This window comes from Canis lupus, chromosome 31 (genome assembly GCF_003254725.2).
Source record: "Canis lupus dingo isolate Sandy chromosome 31, ASM325472v2, whole genome shotgun sequence".
Classification (NCBI taxonomy): Eukaryota; Metazoa; Chordata; class Mammalia; order Carnivora; family Canidae; genus Canis; species Canis lupus.
In genome coordinates, this window is record NC_064273.1 from 34017956 (window position 1) to 34027366 (window position 9411).

The window sequence follows — 9411 nt, forward strand, 5'->3', positions numbered from 1 at the left end:
TTGACAAAATGACACTAAATTCATATGGAAAAACAGATATGGGAGAACCCAAAGGATTTAACAGGAATGACGGGGAGATAGAAAGTTACAGGCACTAAAACAGCTTGACTCCAGCGCTTGAATGGACAGAGCAACATTTCAGAATAAAGTTCAGAGACAGTGGGATGACTGGGTCGCTCAGTGGTTGAGCATCTGCCTTCGGCTCATGGGATCCAGGATTGAGTCATGCATCTGGCTCCCCGCAGGGACCCTGCTTCTCCCTCTGCCTGTGTCTCTGCCTCTCTCTGTGTCTCTCATGAATAAATAAATAAATCTTAAAAAAAAAAGTTCAGAGACAGAAACACATATGTAGTGAATCTAGTATAAGATAAAGGTGTAGAAAAGTGGACATTTAATAAACGATGGGAGGGGAGATAGGCTATACATCCAGAAACCAAAACAAGCAAATCCTTACTGTATTGCTTACACTATATATTAATTCCTTAATTTCTCTTAATCTTCTCATTGTTAGTGTATAGAAATAAATGAAACTGATTTCTGTGCACAGGTTTTTATCCTACCATGTTGCTGAATTCCTGTATGAGTTCTAGCAATTTTGGGGGTGGAGGAGAAGGTAACTGGGTGATGGGCATTAAGGAGGGCATGTGATGTGATGAGCACTGGATGTCATATGCAACTGATGAACCACTGAACTCTACTTCTGAAATTATTGATATACTATATGTTGGCTAATTGAATTTAAATAAAAAAAAGTAAATATCAGATGAAGTAAAAATGTACATGTTGAAAATAAGTAAACCACCAGGGACACAATAAAAGTAGCTGCATAAAAAATTAAAATTTCTGTACAGGGGCACCTAGGTGGCTCAGTGGTTGAGCATCTGCCTTTGGCTCAGGTTGTGATTCTGGGGTCCTGGGATCAAGTCCTGCATCAGGCTCCCCGCAGGGAGCCTGCTTCTTCCTCTGCCTATGTCTTTACCTCTCTCTGTGTCTCTCCTGAATAAATAAAAGACAAAAAACTTCTGTACAACAAAAAAAATCATAAAGTTGAAAGGCACATTAGAAAATGGGAAAACTATTTTCAGTACATATGATGAAGAGCTAACTTCCGTAATAATAATAATGCACTAGTAAAATGGGCGAAGTATATCAACACATTACAGAACCACAGACAACCAAGAAATATATAAAAAGATGTTCAGACTTGCTCTCAATTAGTGAAATGCAAATGAAAACAATTCCAGTTTAATCCATCAGAATGGCAAAAATTAAAGGATTGGATAAAAAAAAGGATTGGATAAAGTATCAATTGTAATTATGATTAATAATAATACACTAATACACTAATACTAATATACTTATGCATAGTGGGAAACATAGAAGGATGAAATATCTCTGCATGTATGGATATGTAAAAAAACTCAGATGTTCTTTTGCTTTTAAAGATTTTGTTTTAGAGAGAGAGAGACAGAGGCAGAGAGAGTGTGGGGGAGGGGATGGAGAAGAGAATCTCAAGCAGACTCCATGCTAAGCATAGAGCACAATGTGGAACTGGATCCCAGGACCCTGAGATCATGACCTGAGCCAAAACCAAGAGGCACATGCTTAACTGACTGTGCCACCCAGGTGTTCCGAGATGTTCATTTTCTAATCACTATCTATATCTATGATATTTAGTGTAAGCAGTACAGTAAGGATTTGCTTTTGTTTTGGTTTCTGGATGTATAGCCTATCTCCCCTCCCATCGTTTATATATAGATATAGATATATCTATATCTACGGATATATCTATATCTATATATATGGCTTATCTATATGGGCTTATGGCCCATCACATGCCATAAAGAAAGGAATTAAAATCCCACTGTTAAGATATAAGATTTCCATTTGATACTGTGTGGGCTGAATAAGGCACCCAGGCCACCCCAAGAATGTCCTAGTCTCCAGAATTTGTGAATCCCTAGACCCTGTGGCAGGGAGATTAGCTATGCTGGCCTGATATAAGAACAAGGGCCTATGGAGGGGGCCCCAGGAGCTGGTCAGAAGATGGCAGTGTGATGCAGGAAGCAGATTCAGAAAAACCCACTTTGCCTCTGGCTTTGAAGATGGAGGAAGGGGTCAAAGGCCAAATACAGGCTGCTCTAGAAGCTGGAAAAGGCCAGGGAATGGATTCACCCCTCGAGCTTCCAGAAGGAACCAGCTCTGCTGATCCCTTAATTTTAGCCCCTAAGACTCATTCCAGACTTCTGATCACTAGAACTGTAAGAGAATATATTTGAGTTGTTTTAAGCCACTGAGTTTTGTGTTTGTTACAGCAGCCACAGGACACTAATACAGATTATGTGGAAAATCTAAGAGCGTGCTATTAGAATATAAATGAAATGCACTATTACAGGTTTCAAAAAGTCAAAGAAGAGAGTGAGTTCAAATCCTTTGGAGGAAGTAACTTAATGGCTCCCAGAAACCATCTTGCCTAAACTCGCTTGGGCTTCATTTAGGAAAAACATGACCAACCCTGTGGAGTTGGGATTATTTGCTTTGGAAGAACTAACTGGCGAAGACAGCAGACTCTCTCACCAGCATTCAGGAAGCAAGAGGGGCCTAGAAACAATGATACCCCGGTAATAGTGACCATAGTGAGTGCCAACCTCTACTAAAATACCATTCTCCATTAAGAAGAATCAGGTTCCTTGGAGGAATGTGTGACTCCAGGCCCAGAGCAAGGAAAGTACAGGATAAGGCTGATATGTCAACGGACACAGAAGCCAGCTTAACGAAGTTCTCACTGGTCAAATCTAGGACAATTTCAGCATCAACATAAATGAAGCTACAAGATAACAACCTACTAAAATAAAGTAGGAATCTGTGAGTCCATCCTGATATAATGAATAACTAAATGGATGAGGAAAGAAAACTCTTCCTTAGGGTAGGATGACAACTAATAAATGAATAAGGAGTGGTAGGAACAGATAATGAAGATTTGACAACTATCACAGAGGTAGCTGAGATAGGCAGGTGTTGTCAATGGATGCTAAAGGCTGGTAAATGTAGGACTGACAAGGAATAGAATTTGGTGCACTACCAATCAAATAGAAAGGAAAAGATGGTGACCTTCTAGAGGAACCTGGCAGACACCCACATCCCCTGTGATGGGACATGTAGATGGCCTACGCCTCCCTGTGCCTGTGGCGTACACAGAGTCATTTCAATGGTCTTCCTGCCAGGAGCATGGCCACAGTCAGGTCATGAGGAATCGGCAGCGGATCCAGCTTGAGAGTCTTCCTACAGAACAAAGGAAGGCCTGAGCTCTTTAACAAAACTCTTTAACACAGACTCTTTGACGCAAAATTAAGCAGAATGTTAAATGAATGGACAAACTCTTTGTCTTATAAAAAAACATTATCACATAGGTAAGATGATCACCTATCATAAGGGTTTTCAAAAACACTATTTCAAACATCGCATCTGCTTTTAAGATTATGTGTCCCAATTTTTTGCTTCAGAAATGTGGTTATTCTAATATTGAAGAAGGGACATTTAAGAATGAACACTGGTTAAGAAGGAAGGGAGTATGTTATAAAAGGAAAAAAAAAGGTACGTGTGGCCAGATATGTGAGTTACAGTGTGAGCTCTGTCAACAGAGCTAGTTGTTTGGCCTCAGCCGTTCAATGTCTGAGGTTAGCTAATTGTGCTCAATAACTTCTAAAGTCCAGTCCAGCATGAAAATCCACGAGTTAAATATACTATATTTGTATATCAGAAAGTTCAAGCTTTATCTGATAATATGAAAATGTGCCACGTTCAGTAATTGGATGGGAATAGACAAGTGAGTAGGTTTGATTATTTAACAACTTGATATGTTTTATTTACTTTTGACAAAAGCCTTGAATTCATTACCAGGCTGAGTATTCCAAAGAAGTGTCTTCAGGATGAGAAAGGAGAAGCTGTGCCTCTCTACTTCCGCCAAGTGGTGGCAAGTGTGACAGACCGCATGACTAACAAATACTGGAGCTAAATTTCTAGAAGTGTAAATTTTCAGCTCCCCCTCCTGGCCACTGCCACATTTCTTTTTAATTCTCAATGTTGACCTATTTTTTACTAGAATTTTATTCCATTTTAATAAATTGTACTAAAGTACCCTACTCTTGATATATCTTACACATTAAAATGTTAATTTTATGCATTCTTTCAACACATATTTGAAAAAAAAAAAAGAAAAAAACCCCCACATATTTGAGAGCTTTCTATGTGCCAGGAACTGTCTGAGGCATGGGGGATGTAATGAACACAAACGTTTCTCTTTTCATGTTGCTTATATGTTGGTAATAAAATAATCACAATAGTGACTGTTCTAAGTGTTTTAGAGGAAAGAGACAACTCTGTGGAGATATATCCAAAGAAACCTGATCCAGACAGTGACCTTGGAAGTTCTATGGAAGGGCCATCTAAGCAGAGATATGACAGGTCAGTGGGAACTAATCATGCAAAAAGGAATGGAGTGTAGGAAGGAAGTACATTGCGGATGGAGAGAAAAGACAGTTCCAAGGCCTGGTGGGTAGATAAGGCCCATGTGGCTGGGTCCCAGTGGTTCCCAATGAGTCTCCGGAGGTAGGTGAGGGTGAGCAGCTGCAGTCACAGGAGGGCAGGTTTAATTCAAGAGCAACAGGAAGCTAGTAGTGAGTAAAGGGAAGAGATAACATAATTTGTTCTGCTTCTTGAAGGTTACTCTGGCTGCAGTGTGGAGAAGAGAATACAGGGGAGGATTTCAGAAGGCTGGTGAAAGAAGGTGGCAGTTTGGACTAAGTGCCAGTGGCAATTAAAAGTAGTGAAAGATGTACAGGAGGTGATGTCGCCAGGGCTCGGTGAGCCACTGGGCAAAGGGGCAAGGGTAAAGGTCAAGGAGGAATCCTAGCTGCCAATGGAAGAGGTCCCAGCTGGGAGGAGTGGTGGGAGATTGGTCTTCTGCACATGGAGTTGGTCTCTGAGAGGAATTAAGAGGCAAGGTCAATAAGCCAGCTGGACATACAGGTCAGCTCAGAAAAGAGGGCCAAGCTGGAGAGATTAAGTTGGGAGTCCACAGCATAGAGATGGTGGGCATGGGTTTGTGCCTAATGTCAGAATATGGGGGCATGGGGAAAGAATGCGATGAAAACAGACTGAGCTTTGAGGAACTGCAGTATTAAGGAGCCCAGGAGAGTGAGCCAGCATGGCTGTAGGAAAAGCAGAAAGAGGTGGGGGTGGAGGGGGGCACAGAGGCCAAAGGAAGACAGTGTTTCAAGAGATGGGAGCAGAGTGTCAAATTTAAATGCTGCCAAGAGATTGAGCAAGAAGAGGCCCGGAAGTGTCTGATCAGTGGTTTTGTTTTGTATAGAGATAAGGGTGGAAGGCAGACTAGAGCGGCCTAAGGGATGAGAGACACAGGAATGGACGCATGGAAGATGGCAATTCTTAAAAAAGTTTGCTTGTTGAAGGGAATGAGAGTTTGAGCAATAGCTGGAAAATGAAGGGGCACATGGGGTCAAGGGAGATTTTTTTCTCTTTTGTGATGGGACACTGGAGCATGTTTAAAAGCCAAGGGAAAGAGCCAGCTGAGATGGAACAGGTGACAGCTGATAACAAAAGCGGAAGGATTCTGGCAAGTGGGTGGGGATGAGATCCAAAGCACAGGGAGGGGTGGCCTTGGCTAGGAGGGGGAACATGGGTATGGCTGTAGGTAAGGCTTGCAGTTGTGGTAGCTGGGGCTTGAGGAGATTCCTGTCAGGCAGCTTTACGTTCCTCTAGCAAGTGACAGCAGTGTGAGATCAAATTTGAGTAAAGTGGGGGGTTTATGATCTGCAGTATCTTATGATATCCTATTAGACCCTCCACAGGCTGCAGCAATCCTGCCATGCTGCTTTGGTCAACTGGGGTTTCATTTGATGGAAGAAGAAAAAAAAATGGGAGTTGGGGGGTCTGTGATTGGGAGGTACAGTTGCGTGGGGGCCATTAGCTCTCTGAGGGCGAGGACCTGTCCTATCAATCCCTGCATCACTCTGTGACCCACTGACTGGAGAACCAGCGCCCAGGCACTCACTATCAAAATGACCAGCACTGGAATGATCACTTGTCTCCATTTCAATTTGCCTCTTTTGGTGCTTTCTTTTTTTATTTATTTATTTATTTATTTATTTATTTATTTATTTATTTATTTATTTATTTATTTATGATTTTATTTATTCATGAGAGACAGAGAGAGAAAGAGAGAGAGAGAGGCAGAGACACAGGCAGAGGGAGAAGCAGGCTGGATGCAGGGAGCCCGACGTGGGACTTGATCCCGGGACACCAGGATCACCCCCTGGGCTGAAGGCAGCGCTCAAACCGCTGAGCCACTGGGGCTGCCCCTTTTGGTGCTTTCTAAAAAAAAAAACCCCAAAAACGAAAATGTAGGGAATAAATAGAACCTAAATTCCTACATGTCTTCTTTTTCTCAGTTGGCAGGAGGCTCTGTATTGTTTTACTCTTCTGTACAATTTTAAAGTTCTTGTCAAAGTTCTTTCTTTTTTTAATATTTTATTTATTCATGAGAGACAGAGAGAGAGGCAGAGACATAGGCAGAGTTCTATCCAGGGGCACAGTCATATGCCCAAGAAAGCTAAGGGGCATCTTTCCATGCTTAGCCTGTTAACAGCGCAGTGTTTATGTAGCTTGGGCTACCTGTTTACAAACTCTCTTCGAAACACATACTAAGTTACTTTTTATCTATGGAAATTATGAAATTCATATCCTTAAAAGAAAACCATAATCAGCTGAAATGACAGGGAACACAGGGTAAGGCTGTCCACATTCCAGGAGAGGGAGACCAATTAGCGGCTGCCGAAGCAATCCAGGCAGGAGATGCCCGTGGCCTGTACGGGGCTGGGGGAGGTGGGGGTTGGCAGAAAAGGTGGGGCTGTGCATCCGTTCAGGGGATGCTATGAAGGATGTGTTGACAGACTGCATGTGGGGAGGGGAAAACAGGAGTCAAGGAGGGCCTCAAGGCCTGGACAGCGGGTTCCAGTAACGGGGTGGGTAAAAGTGCAGGGGGAACAGGTGTGAGGGAACGTCAGGACTTGCCTTAGACATCCAAGCGTAGATGTGGGCAGGCCTCTGAGTACTTGGGTCTGAGGTCCCGGGGAGGGTCAGGGCTGGAGACACACTTTAGGGGCTCGTTGGTCTTTATGAGACTGGATGAATTCATCGAGGGAGCGTGTGTAGACAGAGAACAGGTTCACGGTCGGTCGGGGAAAACCCGTCTTAACAAAGTCACCTGTTGGCACAAGGGTGGTAACGAAATGGTACAGCGCAACGGGGAAATTGTGCACAAAGGGCTCCAAGGCTGAGCGAGCCAGGAACACGCACAGGGCAGACATTTCAAAGAATCCACATCTCCTCGGGCTGGGGATAAGGAGACGGCAGCGCTAGGGTGAGGGGCGGCAGGTGGGAGCCGGGGAGCCTGCAGGCACCGGATTCAGGGAAGGACGAAAGTGCCCGCCGGGGCCCGCAGGTGGGGGTGGGGGCGGGGCTGATGCCTCGGGGTCTCCGCCTGGAGCTCGCAGGTGGGGGTGCAGGTGGGGGCGGGGCTAACATCGGCGTCTGGCCGCCTCGGGGTCTCCGGCCGGAGACCACAGGTGGGGGTGCAGGTGGGGGTGCGGGTGGGAGCGGGGCTGACAGCAGCGCCCGGCCGCCTCGGAGTCTCCGGCCGGAGCCCGCAGGTGGGGGTGCAGGTGAGGGTGCAGGACGGGGGGTGCGGGTGGGGTCGGGGCTGACGCCATGGGGTCTTCGCCGGAGCCCGCAGGTGGGAGTGCAGGTGGGGGTGAGGCTGACAGCGGCGCCCGGCCACCTCGGAGTCTCCGGCGGGAGCCCGCAGGTGGGGGTGTAGGTGGGGGTGCAGGTGGGAGCGGGGCTGACGCCTCGGGGTCTCCCGCCGGAGCCCGCAGGTGGGGGTGCAGGTGAGGGTGCAGGGGGGGTGCGGGTGGGGGCGGGGCTGACGCCTCGGGGTTCTCCGCCGGAGCCCGCAGGTGGGGGTGCAGGTGGGGGCGAGGCTGACAGCGGCGCCCGGCCGCCTCGGGGTCTCCAGCCGGAGCCCGCAGGTGGGGGTGCAGGTGGGGATGCGGGTGCAGGTGGGGGCGAGGCTGACAGCGGCGCCCGGCCGCCTCGAGGTCTCCAGCCGGAGCCCGCAGGTGGGGGTGCAGGTGGGGATGCGGGTGCGGGTGGGGGCGGGGCCGACGCCTCGGAGCTCCGGCCGGAGCCTGCCCCTGGCCGTCCCCGGGCCCGTCGGGGCCGCCCCCGCCCGAAGCCCCGGCGGCGGGCCGCGAGCGGAGGGGCCCCGGGGGCGCGGGGGGCGGCGAGGGCGGAGGCGCCGGGTCGCGGCGGGGAGGGCGCGCTCTGCGAGAGGCGGCGGCCGGCGGCCCCGCTACGTTACCAGCCGCAGTGAGAGCGAGGCGGCGCGGCCCGAGCTGGGCAGGGGCCGGCGCTGAGGGACGGCGGCACCGGGCGGCCCGGAGGCTTGAGCGAGGCCCTGCCTGGGGCCGGGCCGTTACCTGCTCCGCGCGCTCCCGCCGCAGCGCCAGCCTCGGGGCGCCCGCGCGTCGCCATGGAAACCGGGCGCGGCGCCTCCTGGGACCGGCGGGGCCGGGGGCGGGGCGGCGCCTGCGCACTGGAGAGCTGAGCGGGAGCGACGCGGGCCGGGGCCTCCCGCCGCGGGGGCTCGGAGCTCGGAGCTCGGGGCCGTCGCCTTCGCCCCGGCCGCCCTGGGGCTGACGCGCCGATCCCGCCGCAGCGCCGCTGTCCCTTCGCGCTCTCGTTCGCGCTCGGCCACGTACTGGTGGTTTGAATCCGAGTCCAGGGCGCATGTCTGGTTCCCTGCCCGGGGGTGCACGGACCCCGAGCAGCGCGCCCCAGATGGGCTGCTGGGCAGGCAGGTGTAGACGCCGGGTTCCCCCCGGGAAGGGGGTGGGCCCAGGTGAGCAGGTGTAGAATCGAGGCCTCTGCCCGCAGAAGTGGACAGAGAGCAGAACACTCCGGCTGACCTCTCTTTATAAAGATGAATTTCTTTGGTGAAAGAAAATCTGATTGCAAAGCAATGCATGCATGTGGGTTGTAGGGAATTTAGAATGTACAGCAAAGTAGGAAGGAAAATTAAAAATCACCTAGATGGGGGCGTCTGGGTGGCTCAGTGGATTAAGTGTGGGCCTTCGGCTCAGGTCATGATCCTAGGGCCCTGGGATCTACTCCCCCCACCCCCCACCCCCTTGGGATCCCTGATCAGTGGGGACCCTGCTTCTCCGTTTCCTCCCTCACTGGTGCTCTCTCCCTCTATCTCTGTCTGTATCTCTGTCTCTCTCAAATAAATAAAATCTTTTAAAAAATTGCTGTAAAAAAATCACCTAGATG

At 49.2% G+C, this 9411-nt stretch overlaps 1 long non-coding RNA gene across 1 annotated transcript; it reads right to left on the minus strand.

Moving 5' to 3' along the window:
- Positions 1 to 7091: 7091 nt before the first annotated feature.
- On the minus strand, positions 7092 to 8564 carry LOC125754148 (uncharacterized). The gene is made up of 2 exons (XR_007407645.1): positions 8441 to 8564; positions 7092 to 7285 (listed from the first exon to the last, which is right to left on the minus strand). It is a non-coding gene; the product is annotated as an uncharacterized LOC125754148 (long non-coding RNA).
- Between the last annotated feature and the right edge of the window lie 847 nt (positions 8565 to 9411).